The sequence below is a fragment of the Cupressus sempervirens genome, chromosome 9, assembly GCF_028749045.1.
Source record: "Cupressus sempervirens isolate cs-2001-9-10 chromosome 9, ASM2874904v1, whole genome shotgun sequence".
NCBI lineage: Eukaryota > Viridiplantae > Streptophyta > Pinopsida > Cupressales > Cupressaceae > Cupressus > Cupressus sempervirens.
In genome coordinates, this window is record NC_143126.1 from 636,259,837 (window position 1) to 636,281,924 (window position 22,088).

The 22,088-nt window shown below is 30.8% G+C and overlaps 1 pseudogene; it reads right to left on the minus strand.

Annotated features, from left to right (window-relative positions):
- Positions 1-367: 367 nt before the first annotated feature.
- Positions 368-4,463, minus strand: LOC149540330 (sesquiterpene synthase Cad-like; annotated as a pseudogene).
- Between the last annotated feature and the right edge of the window lie 17,625 nt (positions 4,464-22,088).

Below are 22,088 nucleotides of genomic sequence, written 5' to 3' on the forward strand. Positions count from 1 at the left end.
AAATAACATGAATATATAATATACAACTAAAATTAAATTATAATCAAATATGTTTTATTGGTTTTCTTGCATCATGATGCATGTTAATATAATTCTTCTTAATAATTGGCAAAAAGAAATCTAAAATATACATTATTAATAAACATATAATAAAATATTCACATTTGACTTCTTTAAGCATTTGAAATGATGAAAATTACAAATGTCTTAGTGAAATTAAAAATATATGATCTTCATAAAAGAATAATATTTCTATCAATATCCACATTTAAATTGTTGTGAGACATAAACCACCTTATTCAAAGTGTCTTGAGTAGAAATTCTAGGGATATTAATACTACTTATACTACATTATTAAAATCAGGATCTATGGAATGATTGGTTCCACAAAAAAAAAAAATTATCACATCTTGTATCTCTTTTCTATTGGAGTATGTAAAGGCATCACCATCATTGAACATTAAAAATATTACTCACATGCCAATATTGAGATATAGGTTTCTAAAAGAACCAAGCATATTTGAAGGCTTGAGAAACTCCTTATTTAACTCTTGTATGTGACTCTCTATATGAATTTTGATATAATTCAAAGCATCTTCCATTGTAGAACCATGGTTGTCTTTCATATAGCACTCTATACTTGACGTTATCTCCGCATGAGCTTTTTCATCCTTGAAATTTTTCAAAGAGATATTAGTACATGATTTCCTTTATTTTAACATTTCCACATTGTTAATCTAATTATAAATATCTAAATCAATTACCTCAAAGTCTTTGACATCATCCACTAGTCGAGTAATTAATCATAGAAGTGGTTGCAACTTGGATAATGGGATATCAAGTTGCTCCAAAATTTCATTAGATAAAGAAGTATTCATTAGTATTAGTGAATGTACCATTAGAACTTGCATGCCACAACTTGTTACTCCATTCATCAAGTACTCATAAAAACCTGGTAAATGATTAGAAGCTATCCATTATGGTTCATGCATATAAGCCTTGATACAACTCTTCCACTATAATAAAAAGAAAAAGAATGATTTGAAATGTTGAATTTGATAAATTAAACATACATTTTTACATTGCATATAAATAATGCTTTTTAAATTATTAATATATATAATAACTATATTTCCCATTATTAGCTTTTTGGAGAGACCATATTATTTACCATTAAATTAATCTTTAAAAAACACATGGAGAGATATATTTCTAAGAGACACAAATACATGGATTTTTAGGTTTGAAGTGAAGAAGACATTATTTTACTTTACAAAAAGTGAGAGTTATAGTCATCAAAACTTGCAAGCTATAAAAATATTAAAGTTAAAATCTTCAAAATGGTAATATGTCCATGTTTTCTATTTTGTATGGTAGAATTATTTTTAAAAAGTTAAATAAAATATGATATTACATATTTTAAATAGAAATATGTGTAAGTTTGTTTTATTTTGTTGTTGACTTTTATTTTTCTTCTTTGAATTTAAAGTGAGAGTTGTAATCATTAAAATTAAGAGGTAACAAAAATAGAAAATTTAGATCTTCAATATATATATATATATATATATATATATATATATATATATATATATAAAACTTATGGTAGAAATAAAAAATTACATAAAATCTAATATAAAATCACATATTTGAAATAGAAACATGTGCATGTTTGTTTTGGTTTGTTGTTGACTTTTCTTTTCTTTTCAAGAATTTAAGTGAGAGTTGTGTTCATTAAAACTGACCAACAAAAATAAAAAGTTTAAATCTTCAAACTAGTAATATGCCCATGTTATGTTTTGTATGATAAAAATAAATAAATATAATATTAAATGAAATGACATTTCCTAAATAGAAATATGTGCATGTTGTTTGTTTCATTCTTTTGTTGACTATTATTTTTCTTTCACGAATTTACTAAGTTCCTATAGTGCCCCCATTGCAATGTTACAATACATGATAAAATAAAAAGTAGGAAAGACATACAAAAATTATTCAAATAATAGATATAAAAAAGTTTTCATCATTTATTTTTTTCTAATTTTTTTTCAAATAATGTAGCACAACATTGGTTTAAATATCATAAAGAGTAAATGATAGTCATGATTTTGTGTTCAAATAAGTAATTTAACAAGTTGAATGTGTGTGTGTGTGTGTGTGTGTGTGTGTGTGTGTGTGTGTGTGTGTGTGTGTGTGTGTGTGTGTGTGTGTGTGTGTGAGAGTGTATAAACAAACATCTTATTTCATGAAAGAAAATTAAAACATGTGATAATTATTTTTAACATTATAGGAATGGGTATAGACAATAATATAATTAGAAAAATATTAAGATTATATGATCATTATATTTGTACTCACGCAAGATTGAATGTATTTGTAAACAAAGGGACCATGCTTTCTTTTTAGATTCACTTGCAATTTCCTTATATATCTCATATGAAAAATTGAAAGCAATTTTCATGTAGTCTGGATGATTATCAACTATGGAAACATCCCATCTACGATAAAAATGATAGACAAAGTTAGAAAAATGAATCAAATATTCAACATAATACAAGATTATTATCTACCTTAATACCTTGTCAATGTTGTTGTGAATGGTTTCAATTCCTCAACAGTCACATATGTGTCATAAATATTGTCAAGGAAGAACATACATGTAGATAATTTTCTACAATTAATTCTACATGTACTGAACTCAGGTTCAAATAATGGACTAGCCCACCAAAAATAACTTTCTATGTGACGATGCTGAAAGAAATCCAATTGAATTGCACTTGAATGTTTTCACCATCTATGACAAATAAATTAGATATCATTAGTACAACTCTATTTTCTTGGATTGACTAATATGTATTCTCTGTATGATTACAGAATTTTAATTAAATGATAAAAATAATTATTTTCTATAGTGATCTCAATTGACAAATACTCACGTGGATATTAATTTCTTTTCATATTGATGTTGTGACTATAAAATATTAAAGTACAATATTGGTAGTTCCAATAGTTTTTTCATGTATATTTTTAGAATTCTGAGAGAAATAAAAAAAAATTGAATGATTCATATTAGATTAAACTTAAAAAGATGACAATAGATTGACTATCAACTTTTTACTTTTAAATGAAGAGTGAAGTATCATGGATTGTACACAAATTCTGATCTTACTTATAAAGGTTATTGGCAACTGATTTATTGCATTTTTGTTGTCTGATTATATGAATAAAGTTCCAAGCCTCCCACCTTAGAAGCCTACATCTCCAAGCATATTTCAAAGTGTACTCTATCTACAAAATATATCAAAGATCAATATAAAAGATAATATATATACACACTAAATTATCACAAGCTTCCAACTAATATTTAACTAAGCCATTGAAATGGTGTATACTTAAAAATTTTATCAAACTAAGAAGTTTGATGGGTTGTTAACTGTTGAACATTTGTAACTCTAAGAAATAACAAACATTTAATATGAAACTCTTGTTTCAATTTTATTTTTCTTAAATATTTAAAAATAAGCTGAATGCTATGCTAATCTCTTTCATGAAAAAAGTACTTACCTCCATTAGAAGTGGATTTTTTGATTCTTGTATGTCACCATATTGATAACGTGTTTCAGGTACGTAGACGCAAAGGCTTGCTTCTTTTAAGATATCTTCATCAAGAAAATCTAATTCTGAAGCTTTATATATATTTAACATCATTTCTAATTTTGCATCTTGATCGCTAGATTAAAAACCAGAGAATAGTCCTTCTTCACCTTTGAACTTTTTAAAAACATCTGCTTATATATCATAAATATTATTATAATGATTTCAAATATTTAGTTATGGACACGCAATCAAGACAAAAATAAAGATTCTACCACCTGAACAAACGACATATCTATTCAGTCGTAGTATCCGAAATCCTCGAGCCACCATGTTGAGATCACCAAAAACACTATCATGATTCCAGAACCTATTAAAAATGATATTATCTGATTACAAAAATCTTCTGAAATCTAATACATTTCTCACAATACTAGATACACCTTCATATTTTTTCATATCTAAATTAGATATCCGAGGAAAGCTTTTTGACTTCCTCTTGAAAATGTCGATCTATTCCCAAATGTTGTAGAACATCAACAAACCAAATATTTTCAAGTAAACCGAACTCATCGCCTTCTCCATTAGAAAACATATCACGAATCTCATCAATTAGTATTTCCCTATGTTTATCTTATGAATAATCCTGATTTCAAAAGAAAATGATTTGGCAAGTTAGTTTTGAATATAGAAAACTATATGATTTGTGTAAAACAAACTGCAATATAGTAATCTTTTCATACCGAATATGGAGAATTGAGGGACTGTATGAAATCATCAGTCCACAAGTTAGGATGATGATTTCCAGTCCTTCATGGGCATGCAGGAACTTCCATCATTGCTGGAATTTAACCATTAAACATTTCAGCCATGACTGATAACTACAACAAATAAGCACTCGCACTAATAATGAACTGCACTCAGTACAATTTATCGCCTGGAGCGGCAGAGTATTTATAGAGAGTATTGAAGGATTCTAACTATCACTGTGGTAAAAAATGTGTTTCGAAAGTCTACACAAATAAACGTCGAAAAGGACACATATTGAAAAATAGATAGCCTACAATGAGTGTGAGTCAAATAAAAAGAGACGAGAGAAAACAGATTGGTTGTTATGGAGTCGTTCTCATTTTATTATCAGTGAAGACTTTCTTTTAAACTTATAGTCCTTTGCAACAATGTCATGGGATTTTGAAGACTTAAAAAAAACAATTACAATAAGCTTATATCATTCCCAAGTGAGTTACACAGAGAAATCCTTAAAGGAAGGGATATCAAACTTACCCCCAAAGGCATATTTGTACCATATAAAATAGAGACAAACACTAAATGTTATGTCCTAGATTTGAAATAATATGCAATTTAATTGTGTGTAGATTAATTTTTCAATTATAAAATCTTTCAATTGTGTCCTAGTGACTTGAGTTGGGTGATGAGGTTTTATATGCTATCAACAATTTATGGATTGAGACTGACAAGGTTTTCGGTGATATTTCAAGTGTGTATATTTGTTAGAGTTTTGAGAGTTGTTTTAATTCAAGGAGTTATTATATATATTCTCTTTCTCTAAATATCTCACTTCATTTATTTCCCTCAAACTCTAGACCTATCTCTCTCTATCACTCTTCATCTACCCTCTTTATCTCTGAGAAAGAGAGAGGGAGTAGTTTCATGTGTGCATATTTTTATAATCATAAACCTAAGCCATATACCCTATATCCTATACCTAGATGGGTAAAGAGTGACAATATAGATTGATTGAGATAGAGAGGTGGTGCAAGAGAGAGAGGGAAGATCAAGATGATGGGAGAGAAAGGTGACAAACTAGACAATGGAGAGAGCAATAAAGAGTAAGTGGTTAAGGGAGAAAGATGAGAGTAAAGAGGGAGGGGGAGATATATAAAGAGAGAGGTGGACAATTAGATATAGATGGAGATCCCAATGGGGAGAAATCTAGAAAGGGGAAAGAAGGAGAGAGTGGGAGGGAAATGTAATGACCTTGAAAATGGAGGTAGATAATTAGAGTGGGTGGAAAGGGTTTGCTATTGGGGTAAGGAGAGAGGAGAGATAGAGAAGGGGAGAAACTTGGGGAGATATTTTGAGAGGGGAGGGAGCAAGAGGATGATGGATAGGGGAGAGAGAGAGAGAGAGTGAAGGAGGAGATAAAGAGGTGAGAAAAGAGAGAAGATGATATTCTTAAATGGGTAGAAAAAATCTACATGCACCCATATGTAACCCACTAAACAAAAAATATAAGCAACATTTAAGATCACATAAAATAATTTTCTTTTAGATGTAGAGAATCATGATTCCTTTAGGTACACTAACATACATGCACACTTAGCTCCTTGAATATACAAAAAAACCCAATCTTGATCTCTTCTTATTCATATAAAAATACTACACATACACAACTATTTAGCTTCATGCATTACATGCAACTTCCATTGGTGTATTTCCTACACACATAGGCATATCATCTTGATATTTGAGTAATTTAGCAGCATATCCTAAGAGAATATTATGAAAGTCAAGAATGAAAAATAGTTATGGGGGAATATGCTAAATGGTGGTAAGGAAGTATCAAAATATAATTTAAAAGGAAAAGAAGAGGAAAGTATTATGACATGTTTCATAGAGAACTAGATCTACTAACTACAATATTTTAGAAAATTTGGAAGAAGAAGTAGATAAAGTTCAAGGGTTGGATAGCATGAAGCTGGATAACTTGGTTAGTGGAAAGAAACTCATAAAAAATTAAATTAAGGGTTCTTCTCAATTGATCCAACTAGTTTAAGCTTCTGAACAACGAGAGATAATAAGTTTGGATAAGGATGAAAATTAATATAGTTTCAATTAGCTTACAAAATTATGAGAAAGTTATTGTTGGTGTTTTTATTCTAGAATTATTCTTTTCTTGAGAAGAGGATGCATGACTATATTAGTAGAGGCATTCCATGTCAATAAGGAGATGACCTTAAATTTATGTATCACCTTTACATTATTATATAAGTTGTACAAAGTGATAAAAGTGGGATAATTATGTGAGATTTTATAATTGTGAAGAATTGGAGAAAAAAACCTAATAAATACCTTCTCAATATTAGATTCAACAAGAAGCTAGGAGATACATAAAATAATTCATTAATAATAGAATATACAATCAATTGTATATATGCTACTAATGGTCACTCAAATGATATTTTATATCCTTCATTCAACTCCTTACAATTATTGGTCATCCATATAATATCTTTTTTTAGAACATAATGAAGATATTGATCACTAGAAACAAATTTCAAAAAATAATTCAACCTACATAAAGGTAGTAAATTTGTAAGATATTGACAACTATTGATCTCTAAATGCATAAACATTCCCATAGGTCTAACACAATATGCATAATGAATTATTTTGATTTGACAAAATATTGCATCTTAGAATTCACAATCATCAAATCTTAGCATCCAATCAACTAATCCAAGAACGCAAGCATCCGATCCAATGTGATAACAGAAACTCAAAGTTGTTTCCATAAGGTATAAGCTTAACATGATTGAGAACAACATCCAATGCATGTGCCAATGCATCCAAACATTTGTATCTTTAAGGTCAATAATATCAGCAAATGCATACCAATATTATTCAACAATGTCTAATAATGTCATACATCAATAATCTGAAACATCAACTATATGTCTAATAATGTCATACATGAAATATATGTTGAATATTTCATATATTGAATATAACATACAACAAAAAGATCAAATATACATCAACTTATGTATGTCCAATATATTTTAAAAATAACATACATCAAAAAAAATATACAAAATATAAGTCCAATAATGGCATATAAGTGTAAAATGTGCATCCCTGTATATCTTGCTTCTTCTTGCTAGGGGAAGAAAACAAATCCCTAGTTGTCTTTGATCATTGCGAAGAGGGAGATGTTGCAGATAAGGAGATCTTCCTAACACATTGGCTAGTCCATCAGTCTAGAATCTTCTATAACTCAACCTGTTACAATCCAAATATATGTGAATCAATAACTATTATACCTAAAAAATAAAATATGCATGTACACATAAAACATAATATTTTCTTACCACTACTTGATAATCCCTCTCTACATCCACCTTAGGGGCACATGGAAAATCAAGAGTAATAAGAGCCTACAACAATGATCAAAATTATCACTCTATCATACTTATGAATATCATATCTAATTTTAATACTAACTAAATTGTAAACAACAAATAAAATTATGCAAACTCTTTCATACTCTATCAGTGGCTCACAATTAGCAATGAGAAAAATGAATCCCTGATCAATAGACTAAAGAAGATGTGGAGGAGTCACTGATGTCAATAGTTAAAAATGATACAACACAATAATGAAATGTGGTTATGAAGAATACATATTTTATTATACCACATCATCAATAACATGATTTGGGTACCTCTGTAAATGTAGCACTATGTCCTTCATTGTGCAGTGTCGATTGCAAAGGTGCAACATTTACCTATTGCACATATATGCAAATCTATTAGAAATTACATTCTCATGAAAAATAATCTACTATAGACATAAAAATTAAAATAAATTAGTACATGTATATAACTATGGGGAAATGAAGTCATTTAACAACTAGGTGACCCCAATTCAACATCACCATGACAACTCTGACTTTGCATATAATCATGTAATAAGCCAAATGAGTTAATTATTCATTTATTTCTTAAATAAATTTTTTTTTTTGAATACAATTAGCATGCAAAAAAATATACTTCTAGATGAGTGGTATCACACCCATGCACAGAGTCCACTTTGAAAGTCGATGGTTCACCACAAAACTAATGCATATGGATAACATTTTTGAGTCAATCTTTGATATGATTACAATATAAATAGATGTATTCTTTTAATGAATACATTGATACATGTATATATGGAGTCATCGACATGGCATAACATGGGACTCAGGGATTAGTACTAGTGACAACAACACTCTGGCCCTGAATTTTGAACAACGTGAAGACATACTAATTTATTAGTCATTCATATACATATGAGATGTGATCAAAATAGTTCGTAAATATATTTATTAATATTTATCTTTGTATCAATACCAAATGTGGTATTGAGGAAGTCATATGTCATCATCCCATTATCATCATCCTCTCTGTCAGAAGTTCCAAATGTGTACAAAGATCCACATGATGAATATATATGACCAGTAGAATGACAAGGCTCATCTACAATCAAAGGAGTGTCACACTAAATGAGGCTCTAACTCAAAGCTCTAACAATGTGTACTGTGTCAGCTCCTACATGTTCCTTCACAATAGATAGAACAATAATATGCTTGACTTGTGGCTTGCCAATAGATTCCCTAACAACATTAGGGTCATGAAGTTCCCCTAACATATCAAATGATGATCCCCCACCTCTACCCTAAGAAAGAATAATGTCAAAATAATTGGGGATCTCTCTAAGGACAAACCCACAATATAATTTCATCGAAAGGACCAACTCACAATACAATTTCATCAACAAATACCTTGGAACATGTTGATTGTTATGAGGGGTATCAAACCCCATCAACCATTTGTCCCAAAATTTATTTATAATATCTTCACATGAATGTACCAATGGATGTGGAACCTCTTAAAGTTGTACTTCTCATTGTGTGTTGTTCTCCTGGCTTTCTAAATAAAGCACATATGTCATATGTTGTAATCTTCTTATTTTTAAAATCTTCATAGGAAAATTTATCATTATAATATCTTTTCTGTTCTTCTCTTTTATTATTCCATAGATTCAACTAACCACTAATAGATGCTACTTGACTTACAATGGTCTCAAGGGATTGTGCCAATTGTGCCCTACTAGTATTATTTTGAAGCAGATTCTTAAACCTCCTAATAATAGTTTCTAACTTAGTTCTCCTTCCTTCAATTTAATTCAAAATTTTCTTGGGTCTTTGGAGGAGGTCTTTTGATTGGTACTAGAGGTCATGGAAGTAGTTTTTCTTTGTTTTGAGGGTTTTTTTAGGTTGATTCTATAGAGGGTTTGGTGGATTTTGCACTGGATTATTTGCAAGAGCGTTAGGTGGTGCATTTTCTACATTATAGATAATTAAACAATACTCTTTATAAAAAATAAACAAATTACCTGAATAAAAATTAAAATATAAAATTGAATTGAATTGAATTGGTACACATTGATCTCTAGAAGATTGAATTGGTACCTCAGAACCATTCAACCAACTATATATGTATACCAATGCTTCACATGATTAATTATAGTTCTTGCAAATGATTTATTATAGTTAGACATGTTATGTTGTGGAGGAGGCTTAAAGTTCAATCCCTTAGAGTATGATATGATAGGGTGAATGAATAACTAGCATTGTATTATTGATATTTCTTGAACTAAGTGGTAAATGAAAGGGTTAGTGGTATAGTTTGAGACATTGAGAGTAGGAAATGCAACTTTATTATGCTTCGATGAGAGTGGAAAGGGTTGTTAATTTATTGGTAGGATAGGAGAAAAAAGAAAGAATAGTAGTAAGAGAGTATCAGGCGAGATAAATGAAGGGTGGCTCATAGGGGAAAGAGGTAGAACATTTTCCAAGTGAGACACAATCAAGTCACTAGGAAGAGTGGGGACAGAAAGAGACAGAATGACTTGGGAATAACAATTATGTGAGAAAAATAAGATTGGAAGTTTAGGCAAAGTAATATTGAGTTGTAGGAAAAAGAAAAGAGGTTTCTAGAAGAGAAGGATGTAGTAGGAGAATTAGACTATAAATAGACATGAGTGTGGATAGTATATCTTATAATATGTAATGTCTTTAATCACTCGATATGTGTGATGATGATATTTGTTATGGAGTCAGCCAATGAAGAGATTTAGGATAACACGATATCATCACATGTGCCACTTTGGAAGAGGGACAATTGATGGTCAATTTTGATGAGTTACAAACTTAGCATCATCAAATAGGGCTTGATTATTGGAGTGGTCATCAATGTGAGAAATAATGAGACATCATATGGGATGGATGAAAATGAAGGAATGAAGGGTTAATGAAAGAATGAAGAGGAAGAAAAATGCATGGATATGTTCATATGAGGGTTCCTATAAAAGATAAGTATGAGGAAATACTAGTCAAATTGTATAAAAAAATAAGAACATAAATGATTTATTCCTATATAGCATAATAGTGTCAAAGGTAATAGTGTAGTAAATGGACATTAACTTAATTGTAATAAATTCTATATGTTGTGACTACAACAATGTTTATGTTTACTCAAAAATGTAATTTTATTGAATGTGATCAAATTAAAAAAAAATTGAATTAAAATTAATTAATTGTAGATATTTGAATGAGATCTCGTTGGTTAGAGAGAAAAAAATAATCCCCACAAGATCCACCTAAGCAAACGCCTAGTGTGTGATCTTTAAGCCGGATTTGCTTTGGACACAGTGAAATTGACAAAAACTTTTCATTTATCCTAAGGTCATTAAATTATTACTTATTACAATGAATTTTTGAAATTTTATTTCTCTTTTTTCATTGGTGCATGCCATTTTTCCCAGTAGTATTTTACATTTCCTGACTCAAAAATTAGCCTGGAAAAAGAACTGTTAATGTGTCTATGGCGAAATTCTAATGACACTATGCATGTTGGACACATGTTTCTCTTTTATTGTGTGTTGTGTGGTTCCACAACTATTCCATTCTCAGTAAGCTCTATTCCAAGGTCTTAATTTTTTAGCCGATAGGCTACTTCTCGGGGGATCCTTATCGGAAAGTGTCCAGTTCAGGCCGGAAAACGGTTCAATCAGTGGAGATTTAGGTCAGAAAAATCAACAAGGCTTTTAATCTAGAGAGTGAGAGGGACTTAGTTACTTGCTAAGGCAGTCAAAAAGGAGTAAATGGTGACACCGAGCAGTTTTTGTGGCAGGCTAATTACAGCTTTGCATGAACTTTGCAGGCCAAACACAAATCTACAGACATTCTTACAACTGAATCTAAAACTCACGATTGCACAACCGGCCACTCCCTGTATTCTTAACGGAAACAGGAGATCGACCATCGGTGATGATGGGGATTAAATGATTTCCCAACAACTTGAAACTACTCATGATCTTGTCCCATATCGAGCCTTTCAAATTTACTGTTGTGGAATCTCACAATGCTTGTGGAATGTCCACTCCATGATTCTGTCCTCCTGTATTTCTCGTGGCTCTTGTGATTAACAACAACTTTGTAAATGTAAGGAAACCAATTAATAATTTCAGTATTCCACAATCTATAATCATGACTATTGTGTTTAGTTCATACTTTACGCTATCTGAAATTTTAATGGAGAAAACATTTTCACAAATGAAACAACCCAGATTTTTCAATATAATACTGGATACAAGGTTTAGAAGTCAACAGTTTTTGAAATGCTGACATACACCGTCCATAATTCAAGTTTTTGGAAACATGTCTACAGTGCAAAGCCGATGCAAAATCAGAGCATTGTCGCCATCTCATTCCCTTTATTTACGAAGTGACCTAGATTGTGCAGTTTATTTTTTATTCTTTTAAAATTTATCGTCGATATTATCGTTGCTGGCCAATTGTCTACTGATTAATTTTTTAAATTATATGTGAACAAAGCTATTTGAATATGAGTGCAATATCTCTTAAAGATACCAATTTTTTTAATCATAGCCAGGTCTTAATCATAATCTTGAAATAGATATGATTGATTTGGAAGCTTGTTACTCGTCACATTATATCCTGTTTGTGCGCATGGTTAGATTTTATGATTAATCTTGAAATAGATATGATGGATTTGGAAGATTGTTAATAGTCATATTATATCTTGTTAATCATCTCATTATATCTTGTTTGAGCACATGGTTAGATTTTCTAATCATAAAGTAACATATAATGTCCAGTGTTTTTTGTTTTTTGTTTAAATTACTTTTTAAATTATCTATTACCTTGAGTATCATGACTATTATCCAATTTGTACTAACTTTGTTTCAATTATGTTTGTAAAAAGCAACAACGAATATAGATCATGTGCACATGAGTGTAACATCCCTCAATATTTGAACTATTAATACAAATTTCCATGAACCAACAAAATACTAAGAACATTTTGTCTGATTCATTTACTCGATTTAAGTCATTTTTTCTATGCAGTAAGAAGGGAATCAAACTATTAAGAAATTTTCCTTTTAACTACTTCTTTCTTTAAAAAAATTTGAACAAATTCTTCATATTTCCCATATGCATGCAGTATATGATAGAAGTTCTATATTTGGAAAATGCTTCTAGGGAGGATTCTAAGAGTAGAATGAGTCAATGAACTTTTGTTTACATAGAGAAAGTTTACACTTAAACAACTTATGTGTAAACAACTAATAATGTTACTACAATAAGCCCCTACTTTGTTGAAGACCGTTGTGGCTCTCATAAATAATTTACTAGCAGTTATAACACAATTATGCAAGCTATTGAAAATTACTTTACAAATATTTATATGGATAAACAAAGGGGATATGAAATGACATGGAAATTGGGTACAATTTTCTACATACCCACCTAGTTGTAATCTTACTTTCTTTCATCTTTTTAACACCTATCTTGGATTATTGCCCTACCTAATTGACAAGATATGAAAAAAACCACATTGTGCAATAGAAAATACAGTGACTTTGTTTCATTCCTTGTGAGTCGTTTCAAGGTAGATCTAGTGTGTGAGATTCATAAAATCACATAGTGTTGTTGTCGGAGGCTCAGTGTGCAAGCATTGAGGTTGCGAAGATTGGATTTTGCAAAGTGGGCAATCGAGGAAGTCATCTTCTCTCTGAACAAGCTCTTTTACTAGTACAGATTCTTTTGCTTATTCTTGTAGGGTTCAATATCTTCATTAGACTAGTTATAGAATTTTATAAAATTACTTTTATATTAAACTTAAAGAACATGGTCTTAATAATCGGCTAAACCTTGGACCTATCACATAAAAGTGCTAGTATTTAATAAAATCATAGATTGGTGCAACCTTTGCTTTCTATTTAAGATCTATTATTTGTTGGTTGAAGTGTCAAAAGATTAAAGTTTTTTGTAGATATGTACCTCATGGATAAATTCTTTTATTTTAAATGTAAGGTGCAGAATGAATATAGTAGATGAAGAGTGAAGGGCTTCGAAGTGCACTTCTAGAAGCTCTCCTCTAGCTTTTTGCTATGGTAATGGCTATCATATTTATGTTTGTCTCTCTTTTGATTTGTTTCTATATGATGAGTGGTTTTAGCATGTAATTATATTATACTAAATTCATAATTTGACACATAGCTTATCTTGATCTGGTATTTCTCATTTTGTTTGTTTCAACCCTATTTGGCATCTCTCAATTATTACATTGACTCAAATTACTATTTCCATACCTATGATAACCAAGTTTTATACTCTATGGCAATTCACTAATTAAGAAAAGAGCCCTAATTTAAGGAAAGAACATTCACCGAATCATAAGACATGAATTTTTTAGATGTCATTGTTAAAGAGACAAAATGGTACAAGTCAAAAGAAAGCACTACATGGAAAGAAAATAATTATGATCATAATGAGTGAATCATTACTACATTCTATAGGGATGACATAGAGGCTGAAATTAAAACAGTAATAAAATCAAATAGGCAGTTGCACAGTTTTTCATTGAGAAGACAAAACATGAATGTCAAATAGCATAAAAGTAGATTGATTTTGGGACTCATGCTTTAATGTAAACATGTAATGCAAACCGATTGAAAAGGTAAAGACATTTGTCAAGAATAACGATGATGCATTTGGCCAAGTATTATGGTTGAAACATGCTGGTACATAAGCAAGCAAAATGTGAGAGCACAGACAACACACATGATATGTTAGATAGATTACTTCAAAGATATTTCAAAGATATATGTCATCTATGTAATGAACTAACTAAAAAAGAAAAATAACTTTCAATTTATAAATCTAATTTAACAATGGCAAGTGATTTTAATAAATAAAAGATAAATAATCATTGTTTTAATTTTAATTAAATAAAAATCTATATATACATACTTTACAATATTAAAAAATATTTTTTAAGAAATGACTATATCAACACATATCAATAGATCAATTCAATTTAAAAAATAAACACATTTTATGTAAAATTTAGATTTTATAAAGTTTTAAAATAGGTAAAAGTTATATTTTTTATATTTATTATCTTTTTATATCATATTTTTGTTACTTTCTTAAAAAACGTTTCTAAAATTTCATCAATTTTTTCTATTAATATGTTGTTTATATTTGCATATATTTTTGTAAAAAAGAAATAATAGAAGAAGAAATAACTTTAAAAATAGTTCAATGGGTTTTTATAGAAGAATCTTGTAATATTTATACTATAAAATATTTTAAATAACTATTATTTTAGCAAAAAGTAAATTAACATTTAAAATTAACTCAAATTTTATCCACTTATCAATTGTAATTTTTTAAATAGAATTATAATAATTTTTAATAAGAAAAAAGCTAAAATAATGTTGCATCTTAAGTTAATATTAAAAGACAACATTAAAAAAACATTTTTTCTTCATTAAAACAAGGAAAATTTAACAAACAAATTTTTAATTCAATCTAATATAAAATATTGAATTTACTTTAAAAAATTAATATTTACTCTAATTTACTTTTAAAATTATATTTAAACTTTAAATGTAAAAAATGAAATATTATTGGTAGTTTGGTAAATGATTTCATAAAAATGCAGTTAAATTAAATTTAAAGTACAGTAGGATAGGGTACCCTCTGCAATGCGCACGAATCCGAATGGGAAGAAATGGGCCAATCCTCACCCAATCACCCATACTATAAAAGCATTTAGCCTATCTAAAGTAGATATGTAATTTATTTGAAAAATATATTAAAAAATAATAATAATTTCATTAGCTAATAAATTTTTAGATAAGGGAAATTTCACTGAAGAAACAAGAAAGCAATGTATACATTTTTCACAAAAGAAATCATTGGCTAAAATTTTCTGCTTGCAATTTTTACCCAAATCTTTCTTGTTTGAGGTTGTTCTTATTATTTTTTCTAGTTTATTGAATTCAAGCTAGCTATCTATGAAGACTCCTTTTTTTTTAGCACTATGTTCAATGGCCAAGTCGTGTGCTTATGTGGATTTTGTTTCTCATTCTTGTGGACTAGGTTTTCAAAATGCTAAGAAATTGCTTACAAATCAAGCTTATCATACTTTGTTATTCTTTGAAATTGTTAAATGAAAATTAGAAGGTATAAAAGGTCTTACTACTTGAGCTTGTTGCCTTTCCAAAGTCACCACTTTGTTGCCCACTTTTTGCATCATAGAGAAGTTATCTTCCAATTTCTTCTCTTGGCCTTGCAATCTTTTATCTATGTTCAACATCATAGACTATATCATCTCCTTGATTTCATCTATTCCAATTGAAGATGTGGAAGCTTGAGGGACTAGAGTAAGGGATTGTGATGTGGAAGTTGTGGGAATAGGGGCCATTGTTGGTTGGTGATTTGGGACATCAGAGAAGAAGGGCATAGGATGCCTTGGAGCTAACTTCCCTCCTTGTATCAATATATTTTCTTCCCTTATTTCTATTTCATAAGCACCAGGTAAAGTGTTTCCTCTCATGGTTTGGATTGTGGTGGTAATGTCACTATTAGAAGCTCTGAGGTAATGTAAGAAAGCATTGCCAAGGGTAGGTTTTACTAAAGTAGGTATTTTGTACCATTTTTTCTGAAATCTATAATTGAAATTGCAGATACATTCGTGAGAGGCTCTTTTTATGGTAGTTAGCTATTCCAAAAGTTACAAGTAGTCACTTTTGTCCTCAAAGTGTTTACATAGTCCTGCTCCTAATCCATCCCAATCTACTATAGAACCATGTGATAGATGTATGTACCATTGCAGGGCTTTGCCTTTAAAGATGAAGCTAGGAGTCTGACGGCCACATCATCTTCTATAATACCATGGATATTACAAACATGTGTAACCTCTTGAATATGTTGTAAGGGAGAGATAGAAGTTTCACTAGTAAATTAAGGTATACTTTTAAGTGCAACTATTGGCATGACATGTCTTTGAGCCAATAAAAGAGGACTTCCACCATTAAAGGTGGAAAAAGCATGAGATCTAGCCATGTAAGCAAGTAGTCTATTAATATGAGCTGATGGCTTTCTAGGTTGAGACCTAACAATAGGAGAAGTGGAAATTGATCTTGTAGGGGTATGTATTTACTCTGTACACCTAACTGGTGATAGAGACAATCTAGTCTTTCTTCCTCTAGGATGTGAAAATGAGAGCTCTTGATACTAAAAATTACCTCTAGAAGATGCCTTTATTTTAGCTTTGGGCATAAATCATAGCAACTTTGGCCTAGAACCAGATATGAAGGGTGTAGAGTCTCCAAGTGTTTTGTGGAAATGAGCCTCTTGAAGGCCTAGAATACTAAGAGAAACATTGTTTCCTTGGCATCAACTTGAAATTTTTATCTTTTGACACTAGTAGACTTGAAATCTTCTTGAACCTAGTCTCATCGGGCATGCCAAAAACTATTATCACAAAATTTTGCACCCTTGTCTAAAGTTTTTACCAAAGGATAACCTTATGAAACATGGAAATAACCTCCAAGCTATGGGACTTGAATTGTGAGGCTAAGTCTCTAGAGAAGGTCAGCTTCCTTTTCTATCAGGATGGACCTAACTACTCTTAGAAAGGAAAAGGGAGAAGGAATGCATGAAATAAAATCTACCCACTCTAACCTATGGGGCTGATGCACCAAAATAGAGTCTTTGAACTAATCTCTACCCATGAATGCACACTCAACCAGTTATAACCTCAAATGATATAGATTCATACCTTGTTTAATTCAACAATCATATGTAAATAAAAAAATAAGAGAATGTTATAGGAAGAAACCTCACTTAATATCATTTGAATGTCAAAAGTAGATACATTCATGAAAATTGCAAAATATAGACAAAAACATTAACCAAAGGCAAAGATATCTTGCACAATGTGTTAATGGCTAAAATAGACTCAGTAGAGGATTAAAATGGTTCAAAAACATGAGAAATTATAGTAGTATGCATGAGAAAAATACTAGAGAATTAGAGGAAGTTTAACCCTTACAAAGATTACAAAACTTTCCTTTATAGCTTAGGCATAACTGAGATATTTCTAACTCGAGTTACTCAAAAACCACTATATTAAATGCTTAGAGAATAACAAATAGCTCTGGATAAAATATGAGCTTGGTATAGATTCAAATACAATGAAATCTAATATTTTTCCAAAACAGAGCCTTGAGAAGACAAAATGATGCCATTAAGTCACTCTGACCAAGTAGATGGATAAAACCAAAGGTGGTGGAGTGTTTCCTTCATTCATTAGGCATGGCATTCATTGGAGAGTCATTGGAATTGATAAGATCAAATCATGAAAGAAAACATCTCTTTCTCATAGTTAGCTCAACAGACCAAAAAAGTCAATAGGTCAATTGAATCTAACAACCAAGATGGGCCATGTGGGCCATTAATCTTATTTCTTTTTGTCACCTCACATAGTCTCCATGCAGTTTGACCATTTTACTTTTAACTAACTACAACACCCTCAAACTTAACTGTGGTAGTTAACAAAAAATGTCAAACCAACTATCAATGCTAACTATAGTGTTTACCTCCTCAGGCCTACAAAGATATGTGTCCTTTGGGCACTTCCCCACAATGTATAAAGTTCTCACAATTCCATGATACAAGAAAGAATTGATCGTCAATCTATAGAAGATTGACAATTGATTAAAATCTTTTTCATTACTACACTTGCCCCATTATCTTTTAGGCCTATAGATCATTCAACATCTACCTCAGGACAACCTCACATCCAACTGGCACAATTTTCCATCCCTGGTGGCCCACATAGAAGGATGGAACCACCAATCCATATGTCATGACATCGCTTCCCCGTATTGTCAAAAGGTCCAAAAAAAGAAAAATAGTGGGAAAGCGACTGCTAATAGAACCCTAGCCATACTCTAGCTTGCATTGGTATGTCAGCATGATACCTTAATTCATCTATGGCCCATGAGAAATGGGACCCATACACCATGTGGTAGTGAGGCACTTACCTACTTTATGTAAAGGTTGTTCACTTTGAAGAAGCAAGAAAGTGCTTGTAGTAGACCAGTGCAAGACTAGATGGCATGAAAAATTGTGGGAGCTAAAAGAAAACTAAGAAGATATGGAAATATTATAAGGTTTTAATTGCATTCATTTTATATTTTCACAGTATTTGAATATTTTTTAAAATGAGAAGTGGTCATTTATCATTTAAATTCAAATGTGGCGATTTTGGTAGGAAGGCAAATTTGGGCAACAATGGCTTTTAGGGAGATTTAGAAATATTCATGTTAAAGAGAAGAGTTTTGATGAGTGAGCAAGAAGCTAAGAAGTTTCTTAGTGAACAACTCATGATCCTGATGTAGAAGATGTAAAATAGAGCAATGTTCTAGAGGATTTCAGATTTGACTAATGAAGAGGATTTTAAAAGATGAGAACATAAGCTACAGTAGTAGAGTATTGTTTGACATTCTTGGAACCTAGATGTTTTTCATCTATGTTTCCATCAATGCCAAAGGGAGAGATTGTTAGCATGAGTGATGATGGCATTCCTTAAGGGGAGTATCCTAAGCATTGGTGAGCATATGATAGTATTGACATGTTGCATTCATGACTTTATTTGTCATTGATATCAACATATCAGTAAGTCTGTAAAGTCAGGTAGGGTAGAAGATAGAGATCAGGGTCATACAAATAGAGTTTTGATTGTTAGGTGATTCATGGGTCAAGAAATGTTCCACATTATGTAATACTAATAAGATTGAGTGCACATAAATTAATTTAAAAATATACAAAAGATATGCCTGATTTGCAGTGAGCAATACAGAGACAAAGTACCTCAGAAGCAGTTTTTAGTGATTGCATTATATCTTCTAATAGAGATATAATCTAGAGATGCACAATTAGTCACTGACAAAAGACAATCTGATGGTGATGTTAGTGAGTATGTAAGTCCTAGTGTCACACATGTGAGAAGTTGTATAGACTACGAGCCAACAATGCTATTGTAATCATGAATTAATTAATTATCATAGTATAATTAATTGGGAAAGCCTCAAGGTTGACAAAAGGAATTATTTTTAAGATAGGGTACAAAGAAAATATTTTTTCTTTGTTTATAAGTGTCTCATCAAGTATTAAATGCAAAATAATAAAGGGAGTATGAAAAGGAGAAGAGTATTTGGTGAATGTGAGTAAGCGATCCAAGGGATTATTGGATACAAAGTTTTTGATATGGTATTAAGATCAGAAGGAGCAAAGGTTTGGTTGAAACATAATAGAGAAAGAGGAAGGAGTTGTATAGTATAATTCTATTATTCTACAAGGGATAATATAAAGAACATTTAGACATTGGGTTCATTGGTCTTGCTCCTAAAGTTGTTTGGATAGTGGGTCCATCTTCCTTCCACAACTCCTAATAGGGTTGGAATCTCCTATCAAGGATTCAAAGTCTCCTAACAGGGACTTATATGTACTAAATGTTCTTATAGACTCCTAATAGATTCAATCCTCTAACAAGGAATATTTATATTAGCACATCATGTTATGGGTACCATCCCCACTAAGTTTTTCCCTCTGATCAAGGGTTTCCCTAGTTAACATATCTAGTGTTAGTGTATAAGTATCTTGTTATAGTTTTTGATTATATTGTTCACATGGTTAATTTTTATTAAGGTTGATAATTGCACCAATAGTTGGATAACTAATTCACCTGCCCCCTCTTAGTTATATTAGTGGACTATATATTCTAAAAAGTGGTAGTAGAGCTTGGTCACAAGTTCAAATCCTCAGACCCTTAGGTAATGCTAAGGGGGAGACTATTATAAATTTTTTCAATTCTCCCATTAGGATTTGTGACAAGGGATTAACTACCTCCTATGTACTATAAGGTGAGTAGTTGTATCAGGCATTGATAGATGGGTCTTTTGGTGCAATGACAACCCACTCTAACATTAACTTCTCCAAAACTTTTTGTCCTTGAACATTTAGACTTAAAACATGACTAGGACCATTTTATCTTAGCTTTGTTGAATGACAAATTGATGAATTGATGATCTAGGCCGGCAACTAACTAGATGGAAGGAGATCTATGGCTCTTGCTATGCCATGAAGATTAAAGAGCTTGCATTTGGCAAAAGTAGTATAGTGACGGCTATTGGATTCAATGGCTTATTAAACACTTCACTTGGGTTGTTGTGGGTCCATTATCATGTGGATCTTTATGACTAGAAATTTGACTCTTCAATGCTTAGTCACACAAATCCTTACTTATAATATGATATTTGAATTTTATTCCTCCTAATGTGGCTAATCATGATTTGATATGGACGATTGCTCTGATTACATCAATAATCCAAAACACATTGCCAACTTTTGTCTATGCTTTGTGTGATCTCTTCATTCAACTGGTTGGTTCTTCATAGCTCTAGCTCTAGATCTTCATGGAATATTTTCCCCTAATGTACACAACTAGATCTTAACTTCAAGAAAGTGTTAAGCATGGATAGATAATTTGACAAAGATCATTTAATTTTCTTTTCATCTTAGGAAAAACCTGACACTTGCCCACCAATCCTAGAATCACCTAGCTGACTGATAGTGCTTGACTTGCTCCATTTCCCACATGGGTAGGCTCATAAGGGTAGATGGGAAGAAAATCCATCCTAATGATAGTCTAGACTTGACTTGACAAATTTTGCATTGGATTACCATTCACTTAGGAGCTCAAAAATGGGAAGACCTAAAGTACACCAACAAAATATAATTACATAGTATATTAGGATCATAGTATTATATAGTATTCTTTATTATCCATAGTATTATAGGTATTATCTATATAATATTAAATATATATAATAATGGAATAAATATATCATCAAATATATATACTATAATATATACTTAATACTATAATTTTTATGAATTAAATATAAATTTATTTAATATTATACAATTTTATTTAATATTATATAATTTTAATTAATACTATATTATTTTAATATAATTTCTTATGTTTTGAAAGGGGACATAGCTTATCCTATGACCCCTTTTGACCCATATGATCAATTATAATGTCACTATGGGTCTAAGGACCCCTAGGGACATATGTTGTCAAAAAATGTATTAAAACTGGTCATGGGTTATCATATGACCCCTTTCACCTCATATGATCAATTATAATATGTCCCTAGGGGTACTAGGAACACTAGGGACATATTTTGTCATGAAATTTATTGAAAGGCATCATAGGTTAACCTATTACTCCCATCGATCAATATGATCAATTATAATA